This window comes from Rutilus rutilus (genome assembly GCF_951802725.1).
Source record: "Rutilus rutilus genome assembly, chromosome: 16".
Classification (NCBI taxonomy): Eukaryota; Metazoa; Chordata; class Actinopteri; order Cypriniformes; family Leuciscidae; genus Rutilus; species Rutilus rutilus.
The window spans coordinates 8483542-8496062 of NC_140224.1; positions in this window are offsets into that span (position 1 = coordinate 8483542).

The following is a 12521-nucleotide window of genomic DNA, read 5'->3' on the forward strand; positions in this document are numbered from 1 at the left end:
TGTTCAGGTGATTCCATCTGAACATGCTAAGTTGAGCACTGACTACAATGAAGATGATATATTGATAGTACATGATGATCTCTTCATGCCTGCAAAAAATACAGAACTCAGCACCTGGAAGAGAAATAACGTATTTGAAGAAGTGAAAGATGAAGGCCAGAAGTGTATCTCCATGAGGTGGGTGTGCACACTTAAAGAAACAACTGCTGGAGTTGTACGTAAGGCTAGACTAGTGGCCAGAGGCTTTGAAGAAATGAACACTCAAGACCTTCCCAAAGACTCACCTACATGTGCCTCGGAGTCTCTAAAAATGATCATGGCAGTCATATGTCAAAATAAATGGCAGCTTAACTCCATGGACATTAAAGCAGTCTTTTTACAAGCTAAAGAGTTAACCAGAAATATTTACATTCGTCCACCACAAGAAGTGCAGAACAAAGTTACCATATGGAAGTTGAAAAAAATGTGTTTATGGCCTAACAGATGCTTCTTTATTCTGGTACAATAGAGTGAAAGACACCATGCAACAATTGGGAGCTACAGTATCAAAGGTAGATCCAGCAGTGTTTTACTGGGTGGATGATTCCTGCAAGGTGATGGGGATTCTTGCGTCACATGTGGATGACTTTATTTGGGGTGGTACAGATGAATTCTCCATAAATATTAGGGGTGTAACGATTCGTTTTAACAACGATTCGATTTGTATCGCGATTCGTGGTTGTCGATACGATTCAAGGACGATATTGGTTCATTTAGAACGATACGATCCGAAACGATTCAGTGACCTGAAATCGATTGTGACTTTTTAGCCAAAAATTCTTGTAAGGGAATCTGGTATCAATTAATTATGGATATAAACAAACAACTAAAACAATTAATGTCAAATGCATTCACATTTTATTTGAATAAAGTAGGACTGAACGATTATGACAAAAATTATAATTGTCGATTATTCCCTTGATATCGTAATTGCGATTATTAATTACGATTATCACAACATTGAATGATGTTTTGAATAGTTTGGCCATGGTACCCACATTTCCCCATGGTCATCAAGCCGCGACCCACGTTTTTAGGAATTATATAGGCCTATTATAATACATTTGTTTACACAAAAATTGTTGACACACAAGTTCTGTCCCCCTTTACTTAACATACAAAAAAAATGGTAAGAATATGACAAATACTGATAAACAGTAGGCACTGTGAGGTTAAGCTATTAAATAGTAGTCCCAAACTAGTTTTTGTTAATACAATCTTGCTATGAGCCACCACAGTCATATAAAAATATACAAAATAACCAGTAAGTGGCATTTTGTTATGGAAACAAACAACAATTAGGCTACCATGGTGATACACAATACTTAGAAGAACTGGTAAAGAAACATGGAAACTGCTCCTGATAAATAGCAACACACATGACGTACCAATAACGTAATTTATTGGTATTTTACTTTTATTTCTTAACTTACTAATTTACGACGTTGCATTCTCATATGTCTTTTGCACTTTAGTGAAGTGATACAGCGCGCTCCACCGCATTTGCGCGTGCAATTGAAGAGTGCGCGCTACTGCAGTATAGCGGCTGAGAGGACAGGAAAGTCCGTTTTTCTGAGGTGAGAGACTTTGCGCTGCTTGACTGTTGTCGCGCTGCTGCTGGCGCGTCACGCATGGCGACGACGTCACAGATAGGCAGACTGAATCGAGTAACGTTTAACGCCTTTATCATTAAAAGTGCTAAGAAAAAACATCCATATAAAGTCTGACGTGCTTAAATCCAATGCGTTATTTCCTAGTATCGATACAATCGATTCATTACCTTTTAAAACGATGTTAGATCGATATATGTCGTCCCGAAGGCCAACTTGCCGAGCACAGATCGATGTAGTTGGATCGTAGGAATATAAATCGATACATCGATGTAGTTGATGAATCGTTACACCCCTAATAAATATCATTCCTTCCTTTCAATTGGTGGTGTACAGTGATTCCTCAATGGGAAATCTTCCGGACAGTGGCACACAGGGTGGACATTTCATCATGCTTATGCTTATTTTCACCTATATCTTGGCATTCAAAACGGATCAGGAGAGATGTACGGAGTACCTTAGCAGGAGAGACTTTGGCACTTGCCGGTGGAGTTGACTGCAGTTTTCCTCGCTACACTATACTCTGAGATTACCACTGGTGGCTGCTCATGCATCAATGTGCCTATTGTGTGTGTAATAGACAATCATTCCCTTCTTGATGCTCTCAAATCTACAAAATCTGTAACTGAAAAGAGACTGCGCCTAGAAATCAGCAGTATGAAGGAGCTTATACACTCTGGAACTATTCAGCAGATCTTGTGGTCAGCCACTAAAGAGCAGCTAGCTAACTGCTTGACAAAAAATGGCGCATCTGCACTTGGCCTTCTGAAAGCTCTCAGCACAGGTGTTTGCTATCTTAAGCACTGAACGGATTTGACAATGATTTGCTTATGTTTTGTCAATGTCTTGTCATTTAAACTGAAGCACTTAAGTTAACCAGTTATCCTGTTATAATAATAACAAATGCTTATGTTCTAAAACTTTAACAGTATTTTTTTTTTTTTAAGAAAAAAAAGGGAGATCAAGTTATGTTTCTTTTACTGCGCATGTGCGAAGAGCACCCTTTATGGGTTAGCGCGTTTTTCTTTTTTGGTTATTCGGTCTGGCGTCCTATGAGAGGAAGAGCGGCTATGTTGAACGTGATGGAACAATAAAGAGTTTATTGTCAGTTAACAGTTGTAGTTATTGAGTCAACACCTCTGACTACCAAATCATTTCACAAAAAATTATAAAAACTGAAAGATTTTTTTAAATTGAAAAACATGCAGTGAAAAACACTTTCAATAGTTTCACTTTGTAATGTCACTGAATCATGTAACAGTAAGAGAATGATAGATCAGAACGTAACATTGAAATATTTAGTGATGCTTTGGATGAACAATATATAAAAGAGCCAATATATTTATAACAGTTTTTCTTCTCACCAGAACACACACACACACACACACACAGCAGCGGAGTGGCGTGTTCACAATAGCAGCTTGTGATTCGGTCCTCTGAAGAGGTGCTTTTTTATGGCGAGCAACTTCTATGTTGGGCTTGTTCCAAAGGTGACAAGTCAACGGTCTGAACAACGATTCGGTGTGATTGGCGTTCGATGCCGCTTTATAAATGCAGAGCGCTAACCGCTATTCACTCTGCAATGGCTGTTTTTCTTTTTTCTGCTGATCTTTTTTCTGCCGCAGTATCTGTGCACCCCCACACTTTGAGAACCAATGATTTAGTTGATCCTGATAAGCGCTCATTGTCACAGCTGTGAACACAACTTTTTTTATTCCATGAGGGGGTTTGGCGTCACAACGACTTTGTTTTCAGGCGGATGCGCGATACACGTCTCCTTCAAATCCTGTAGAATTCAACCAATCAAATGACGACTTTGAATCTTGTGTTTACTTCGAAAGTGTTTCCCATTTTGTGTGCCTTTGCCTCAGACGTCACACCCACAGACTGTTGGGCAAACGTCTAATGCATGATACTAGCCTAAATATGACAAGATCTGCATTTCTTTGTGTCTGTAGGCGGCAGCATTATAAGCACTCGTTGCTCAGAGTCCTTCAACACCAACACGGCACTGATGAGTCTGTTTGGCCTCCCGCTGTGGTACTTCTCTCAGTCACCACGTGTAGTCATACAGGTCTGAAACCTTTGAAAACTCTCATTTCATGTGTATTAATTTGTAAAGTCAAGCTTTGATTTCCAATGGTCTCTTTCTCTTCTGTCTTTATCACTGTTTCTCTTCATCCATTTGTCCCTACAGCCAGACGTGCATCCTGGGAACTGCTGGGAATTTAAAGGTTCACATGGTTATCTGGTGATCGGCTTGTCCATGAAGATTGTGCCTACAGCCTTTTCTCTGGATCATACGCCCAAATCCCTGTCGCCCACCGGCAACATTAGCAGTGCCCCACGAGACTTCAATGTATATGTAAGTACACATAATATAATTGTTCAAATAATATCAGGGTTTCTACATCTCTCCAATGAATATATTAATGAATAAGATTTGTTTTTAAATTTGTAAAAAAAAAAAATTGCAATTTCTAGCAAATAATATATTGTAGAGTGAAACTAGAATATACACTATCAGTCATTTGTTTGGAATAATTGATTTTTGTTTTTGAGTATCTTTTGTTCAGCAAGGCTGCATTTATTTGATTGAATTGACCAGTAGTGTATATCCACTGTAGAAATGTTATTAATATCCATAATTTCCCAAACCTAGAAATCAACCTTTTTATTTTATTTTATAAAGTTTCCTGGTTTTCAATTGTCTACAGTGCTGGGTAGATTACAAATTGAAGTCCATTACTGAATACAAATTACATTACTTAAAATGTGTCATGTAATAGATTACATCACTAACTACAATTTTAATAGTGTAATCTGGCTATTTTTGATTACTTTTGACCTGACTTGTTTATAACACTGATTTGAATATAATATAATATGTTTTTTCACTAACAAAAAAAAAAAAATGTATGCTGTGCTCTCAATTTACCATGAATTTATAGTCGTCTAGCCTGACTAGTGGCTGATCTAGATTAAACTATATAAAAATTAGGAAGAATCAATGATTACGTTAAGTAATGAATTCAATAAAAAAAGTAACTATTCTTACATAATTACAAGTATTTAAATTTTGGAATCTGATTACGTAATCCAGGTTACATATCAGTTACTACCCAGCACTGACTAACTTCTTTCAATATATTAGACAAACCCCCAATTTCCACCAGATGCGTAACGGCTGCGTAACGGCTCCGCTGCGTGACAGCTCCATGTTCCGTCGTCCGTCAATACCCACCAGGTCCGGATTTGTTGCGGAACGGCTGCGGTCATGACTGACAGCTGAAGTCACAAGGACCCACGAGATCTCGCAAATTCACGTATGATCGCGCGATATAAGTGCTGAATTGCTGCGGAGCTCTCCGGCATCCGGCAAAAATAGAAGCTCTGCGTATCTGCTCCGGAGGGCTGCGGATCGCCGGAGTCGGAACGCAGCTGTACCGCATTCAGTGGAAATACACTCATTGACTTCAATGGAAACCTATTGACTCTGCCGCCGTGCCGGAGCCGTAACGCAGCCGGTGGAAATTGGGGGAAAGGATGACTTATCTTGGGGTCAGTAAAATAAAAAAATAAAAATCTGTTCTGTTAAAGGGTCTTGATGACGAGCAGCAGGAAGAGGGGCAGTTGCTCGAACAGTTTGTCTATGAAGAAGATGGAGATGCTCTTCAGACCTTCTTGGTCTCTGTAAGTATTGTGATTTTGTTATTTCAGTCATTTATCAGCCTGTCGCTGCATAAATATTAAATCAAGGCGTAACTGATTGGCTGATGGACTGTCATGGAGAAGGATGCTTTAAAGGATTCTTTTACCCAAAAAATTAAATGTCCCACAATTTACTCGCCCTCAGCCATCCTAGGTGTATATGACTTTCTTCATTCAGCCAAACGCAATCGGAGTTATATTAAAAAATATCCTGGCTCTTCCCAGCTTTGTAATGGCATTGAATGGCACCAGAGTTTTTGGAGTTCCAAAAAGCGCATCCATCCATCATAAAATTAATCCATACAGCCATTACAAAACTGGGAAGAGCCAGTATATTATTTAATATGACGATTGTGTTCAGCTGAAAGAAGAAATTCATGAATGCCTAGAATGACTTGAGGGCGAGTAAATTATGGGACCATTTTTGGGGGAGGTGAACTATTCCTCTAAGTCACCATGAAATCAATCAATTCTATTTATTGTAAAGGATTTATCCATGCACATTTAAAAAGATTTATTCACACACCCTCATATTCTTTAATCTTTAGTTTAGCCACCTCTGGTGTTGAGACAGTGTTTATTTGTAATCTTTATTGGATTTTGATGACTCTTGCCTAAACTTGTAATTCTGTATCTCTGTCTTCAAGGAGGAGGTGACGAGAGCTTTTCAGATCATTGAGATGAGAGTGCTGTCTAACTGGGGTCATCCTGAATACACTTGTGTGTACCGTTTCCGGGTGCATGGGAAGCTTGTTGTTGAATGACTTGCAAGCACTTGGAACATTATGAACTCCTGGCAATTTGTCACTCATGCACTGGAAAAAAGAGGAATAGTCACTCTTAAGAAACAAATAATGTGCCATAGAGCTACAGTTAATATACAATTGCATGCTGGTACATGTCCTGTTAGGCCTCAAGGTCAGACTCAGCACTTGCACTCGTCTCATTCTGATGCATCACACTGTTTCCAATTTTGTCAGTCATCAGGGTTATGCTTTTTTCATTATTATTATCTGATAGAATTTACCACAAAATTCTACAAACAAAACAGTGAAGAATGTATTTTAGACTAAATGTAAATTTAGTTAAGTTCTTCAATTTTGTGCTTTTTATTTTCATTTGTTTTTTGCCAGCTGATATGTGCCCTATTTAAAAATGGCTAGAGAAATTTATTTTTTTGCATTTATTATTGTGGATAAGGTGGTGCAGTATTTTTTGACAGAGGAAAAATAGAGAACAGCCTACTTAGTGCTGATAAAGTAAGTCTTTCTGCTTTATGGCAAACTTCACTGCCGTCTGATCAACAAAATTAATTATTAGTTATGATAAATTATATCTAGCATCTGTATTATTTTTAACCAATCTTTAGTTTAAAAAGGTCGAGTGCTCTAAACAGTAGACATGCATTAAGAGTTATGCACTAGACTGAGACTTTCTAATATGATGTTCCACGTCATAAATGAAACCTTAAAATCGTCCTTCAACTCGCTTCATCCTCCACTAAATTTATTCCCAAAATGCTGGCAAAAAAATAGTTTATTAATGTAATTTGTATAGTTAACCCTATAAAGTCTATTGCATCATATTTGATATCAGAATATCTGAAGGCCTCTGAATCGTCAGCATGATCAACTGCTGAAAAACCTGTTGAATACAATCTGCTAAATGCCTTCTGTTGTCTTTTTTTATAAGCAAGTAAAAGGCCTTTTAGAATAATTGTAAAGATGTCCATCTTTATGTTGTGGCTTTTTGCAGTGAAATCTTTTTTTTTTTTTACTGACTTTTATAAAGTAAATATAAGATGGATATCAAGTAAATATCAAGATGGAGATTAACTGGATTGAAGCAACTATGGTTTACTTGATTACTTGAAAATTATTATTATTTTTTTTCAAATTAGTTCAAATTGATTCCCTTCATATTACACGTGTTTTATGTTTTCATAGTCAGGAGGAGTTATGGATCTTTCAACTTTTAGTTTGCAAACTTTTTTATTTACACAGGTTAAAGGTGAAGAGGGATGTTACGTGGATACATATGTTGAACTGTTGAGTGTATTATTAATTGTTTGTATCTGAGTTCGTAGGTGGAGTTAGGGGGATTTCCCTGATTTACGGAATGAGTGACGTTATGGGAATTCCTGCATTTAAGCCGGTCTGGTGTTGAGGGCGCGGTCTCTCTGTTCTCTCTTGCTCTTCGTGGTCCGCCTTTGTTCCTGATTATTGTCAGCTGGGGTGGTTCGCCACATGGCGAGAACGTTCGCGTCTCGTTTTGCCTCCCCATGCTGAAGACTTCAATGATCGTGATCTGAGTTTATTTTATTATTTAAAACCAGGTAGAGGTTATTTTCTTTGTTCACTTTTTGTTATTTATTTAGAATATAGCGTAGAGAAGCAGTGGCCCGGAAGACTCACCTGTTTGTTGTTTTTTGTCGGGAGTTAGGTAAGATCTTTCCTGCAACGATAGGTTCAGTTAAGGGTTCATGTTTTTCTCTTGCTGCCCTACCTGTGCTGTTTATTTGATTGTTTATTATGTGGTGTTCTCTCTCTTGTCTGTTTTCTTTTATGGACTTGATTAAAACTTGTGGCGTGATTAACGTCAGAAACCACTCAATCGTCTGTGATTTCTAAATATGTTCGGTCCTTATCTTATATGTGATTTAAACGAGCCAAGTTAGATAAAGGGCCGTAACATATTTGGGGGCTCGTCCGGGATTGAATTTTGTGTGTTTTTGTTTGATCTTTTTGATCTGCTCACACTTTGTATTTGTTACTTGAGTATCTTTGAGTAACTTTGTTTAATCACAGTCGATTGGTGTGAATTTTCTCGTGTAGTGCTCGTTAATTTTTTTCCTTATAATAACCGGACGTTTAATTCTGATCATGTTTGAATTAGCGAACTTTGTTTCAAAACCGACACAAGTTGAACTGTTTCAAATAAACAGAGTAGATCTTATGAAAGTTGCTGCTCATTTTAAAGTCAGTTTTCGTAAGACTTCAACTAAATGCGAACTTCAGATGTTGCTTATTGATTCATTGCATGAACAGGGGTTTTTGGTGATGAGGAAAAGATGACGGATTATCCTGAATCAGTTGAGAGTAGTTCCGAGGAGCTTGTGATGCGGATTAAGAAATTGGAGCTGCAAGCTAAAGAGCACGATATAGTTTTGTTGAGGGAGAGAGAAGAATGGGAGTGTGAGAAAGAGAGAACGAGAGATCGTGAGAGACATGAACTTGAACTGAAAAGGCTTGAAGTAGAACAAGTGTGCCGTCTCAAAGAGATGGAGTTGAGATCTCGCGAAAGGGGTGTGTCAGATACTTCTGATTTTGACGTGAGTCGTAATATTCGTATTGTTCCTCCTATTCGAGAACAAGAGGTAGATACGTTTTTTTCTCTTTTTGAACGCGTCGCTGTTAACATGAAATGGCCGAAAACATTTTGGCCCATGTTGTTGCAGTGTGTTTTTGTGGGTAAAGCCCAGGAAGTTTTTTCCTCTTTGTCAGTTGAAGATTCTCTTGATTATGATCAAGTGAAGACATCGTTCTCAGAGTGTATGAACTAGTCCCCGAGGCTTATCGTCAGAAATTTCGTAATCTACGGAAAACTGATGAGGCTTACGTTGAGTTCGTTCGGGAGAAAGAGTCACTGTTTGATCGTTGGTGTGCTTCCATGAAAGTGAAAACTTTTGAAGAGCTCCGTGAACTGATTATTTTAGAGGAATTTAAAAACTGCTTACCAGAGCGCGTTGTAATCTATCTAAATGAGCAAAAAACTTCTAAATGTTCTGCTGCTGCTACTTTGGCTGACGAATATGTGCTTACACATAAGAATGTGTTTAGCGTTGCACCGAAGTTACCATTAGCTAGTAACAGTCCTCGGTCTTCTCAGCGTAATTTTGAACGTTCTCTGCCCGTTGATAAAGTGACGGTGAGTCCTGATAAGTCCGTGTTCTCACCTGTTTGTTTCTATTGTAAGAAACGTGGACACATTATTTCTGAGTGCAATGTGCTCAAAAAGAAAAAAAGTGTTCCTAAACCGGTAGGTTTATTGATGACGTCCACGCCACAAGTGGAAGGTTGTTGGCTACGGAAGCTGACATGTGTGAAGATGAGGGATATGTGCCGTTTATGATGGACGCATTTGTATCTCTGACAGGTAATGCTTTACGCAAACCAGTCAGGATACTTCGTGAGACAGGGGCTGCTCAGAGTTTTATTCTGGAAGGAATACTGCCGTTGTCTGATGAGAGCTCTATTGGTTCAAGTGTCTTAGTACAGTGTTTTGAGATGGGCTTCGTGAAGGTACCTTTGCATGAGATCGAAATTGAATCTTCCCTTGTTGTTGGCCGTGTTGTTGTTGGAGTGCGACCGTGTCTTCCCGTTTGAGATGTCACATTTATTTTAGGGAATGACTTAGCGGGAGGAAAAGTTTTTGCCAGCCCTGAGGTAACTGATGTTCCTCTTCTCTGTCCTACTGCTGATGCATTAGCTCAGAAATATCCTGAGATTTTTCCCTCATGTGCTGTTACTCGCGCTATGACTCAGAGACTGAAAGATAAAAGCCTTAGTGAGTCAGAAAGTGAGTGTAAGTTTGACCTGAGTGATACGTTCCTTTCTAATTCTGATCCTTGTGAAGTCAAGTGTTCAGACCTTGTTGACGGTTCAGATCTTGCCGTTAATAAATTAGATGAACATTTTATGGGGCCTAATAAATTGTCTCTGTCCCGCGAGCAGCTTATTGTTGAACAGAGGAAAGATGAGAAATTGTCGTCCCTCTTTGAAGCTGTTGTTCCTGCTGAGCAACTCGAGCATGTATCGCAAGGATACTTTGTGGAAGATGGGGTGTTGCTGAGGAAGTGGAGACCACCTACTGCATCTGCTGATGATGAGTGGCAAATCGTTAGGCAGATAATAGTTCCCTCCTCGTATCGCTCCGAAATTTTGAGTCTTGCGCATGATGGTCCATTTGCTGGTCACTTAGAAGTGAACAAAACGTACGATCGCATACTTCGAATTTTTTTTTGGCCAGGCTTGAAAACTGATGTAGCAAGTTATTGTCGAAGTTGTCACGTGTGCCAAATGACGGGAAAACCGAACCAGAATATTTCACCTGCTCCGTTACATCCAATTCCAGCTATCGGTGAACCATTTGAGCGTGTGATGATTGATTGTGTCGGTCCCTTGCCTCGCACGAAGTCGGGAAATCAATACTTGCTTACCATAATGTGCACGTCAACGCGTTTTCCAGAGGCAATTCCTCTGTGTAAAATTACTGCACCAGTTATTGTAAGATCATTTATAAAAAATGTCTCACTGTTTGGTCTTCCGCGTACTATTCAGTCCGACCAAGGTACGAATTTTATGTCCCGTGTGTTCAAGCAAGCTTTGAGTCAATTGCATATCCAACACTGCACGTCAAGTTGTTACCATCCAGAAAGCCAGGGAGCACTCGAAAGGTTCCACCAGACTTTAAAATCAATGCTGCGTGCGTTTTGTCTTGAATTTCAAAAAGTTTGGGACGAAGGAGTGCCTATGATTATGTTCGCAGTGAGGGAGGTAGTGCAGGAGTCGTTGGGCTTTAGTCCGGCCGAGTTAGTGTTCGGGCATAATGTCCGTGGCCCACTTAAGTTGATTAAAGATCATTGGACTAGAGATACAACTCCAAACAACATTCTTGACTATGTCTCAGAATTTCGTTTCAAGTTGCGCCGCGCATGTGAGTTGGCCAAAGAGAACCTGGAGATGTCACAGCAACTAATGAAAAAGCATTTTGATCGTCATGCTAGACTTCGTCACTTCGCTCCTGGTGACAAGGTGTTAATGCTGATGCCAGTGCCTGGGTCTGCATTGCAGGCTCGTTATTATGGTCCCTATCAAGTGAAAGAGAAGGTGAGTGAGCTTGACTATGTTATCTTGACGACTGACAGAAGAAAAAAAACTCGTCTATGTCACATTAACATGCTTAAGCCGTACTTCGAGAGACCGCCAGATTTGTCTGGACGGAATTCTGCTGTGTTAACTGTTTCACTCTCAGACTTTCCGGTGACCGGAGAACAGGCGCTGTCTAGTGCTGATGTACCTGAAGTTGAAGCGCTGTTCAGACCCGAAGCCCTGATTCGCCCATTGTGTTCTGCTGTATCGGACAGCGGTGATAATTCCACTTTCGAGGAGGATGTAGAGTTTCCTTCCACAGAACTGGTTGCGGGAAGATTGAAAAATTCTGAGATGATCCGAACCTTAGACTCGCATCTTTCCCATTTGACCGTTGCTGAACGAGCTGACGTAACTAACATTATTCGGACGTACAGTAATTTGTTCTCTGATGTTCCATCTCGTACTTCATTAATAGAGCATGACATCGATATTGGTGACTCGTTGCCTATTAAACAGCACGCATATCGGGTAAGTCCTGAAAAGAGAGTTCTGTTGCAAAATGAGGTGACCTTCATGCTTGAAAATGGCATCGCAGAGCAAAACTTTAGTCCTTGGAGCTCACCTTGTTTGCTGGTTAAAAAAACTGACAGTACATTTAGTTTTTGTACTGATTTTAGACGCGTTAATGCTGTGACCAAACCAGATAGTTATCCATTGCCTCGTATGGAAGATTGCGTGGATCATGTTGGAAATGCTGTGTTCGTTACGAAAATCGATCTGCTTAAAGGATACTGGCAGGTGCCCTTGTCAGATCACGCAAAAGAAATCAGTGCGTTCGTGACACCAGATCATTTCCTCCATTATAACGTAATGGCTTTCGGTTTACGAAATGCCCCGGCAACCTTTCAGAGATTGGTTAATCGTGTCATCGAAGGCATGCATAACGTTGAAGCGTATTTGGATGACTTGGTCATTTACAGCGCGTCTTGGTCAGAACATGTGGAACAACTCAATGTGCTGTTCAGTCGTTTGTCTCGAGCTAACCTTACGGTTAATTTAGCGAAGTGCAAATTCGGTCGAGCTACGGTCATTTATTTGGGAAAGATTGTTGGTGGCGGTCAGGTTAGACCTGTTGAGTCTAAGGTCGAGTCTATCACTCATTTTCCCGTACCCAATACACGTCGTGAGCTCCGTCGATTTTTGGGTATGGTAGGGTACTACAGAAATTTTTGTAAGAACTTTTCTGTTGTTGCTTCGCCCTTAACCGACCTTCTTAGTCCTAAGGTTA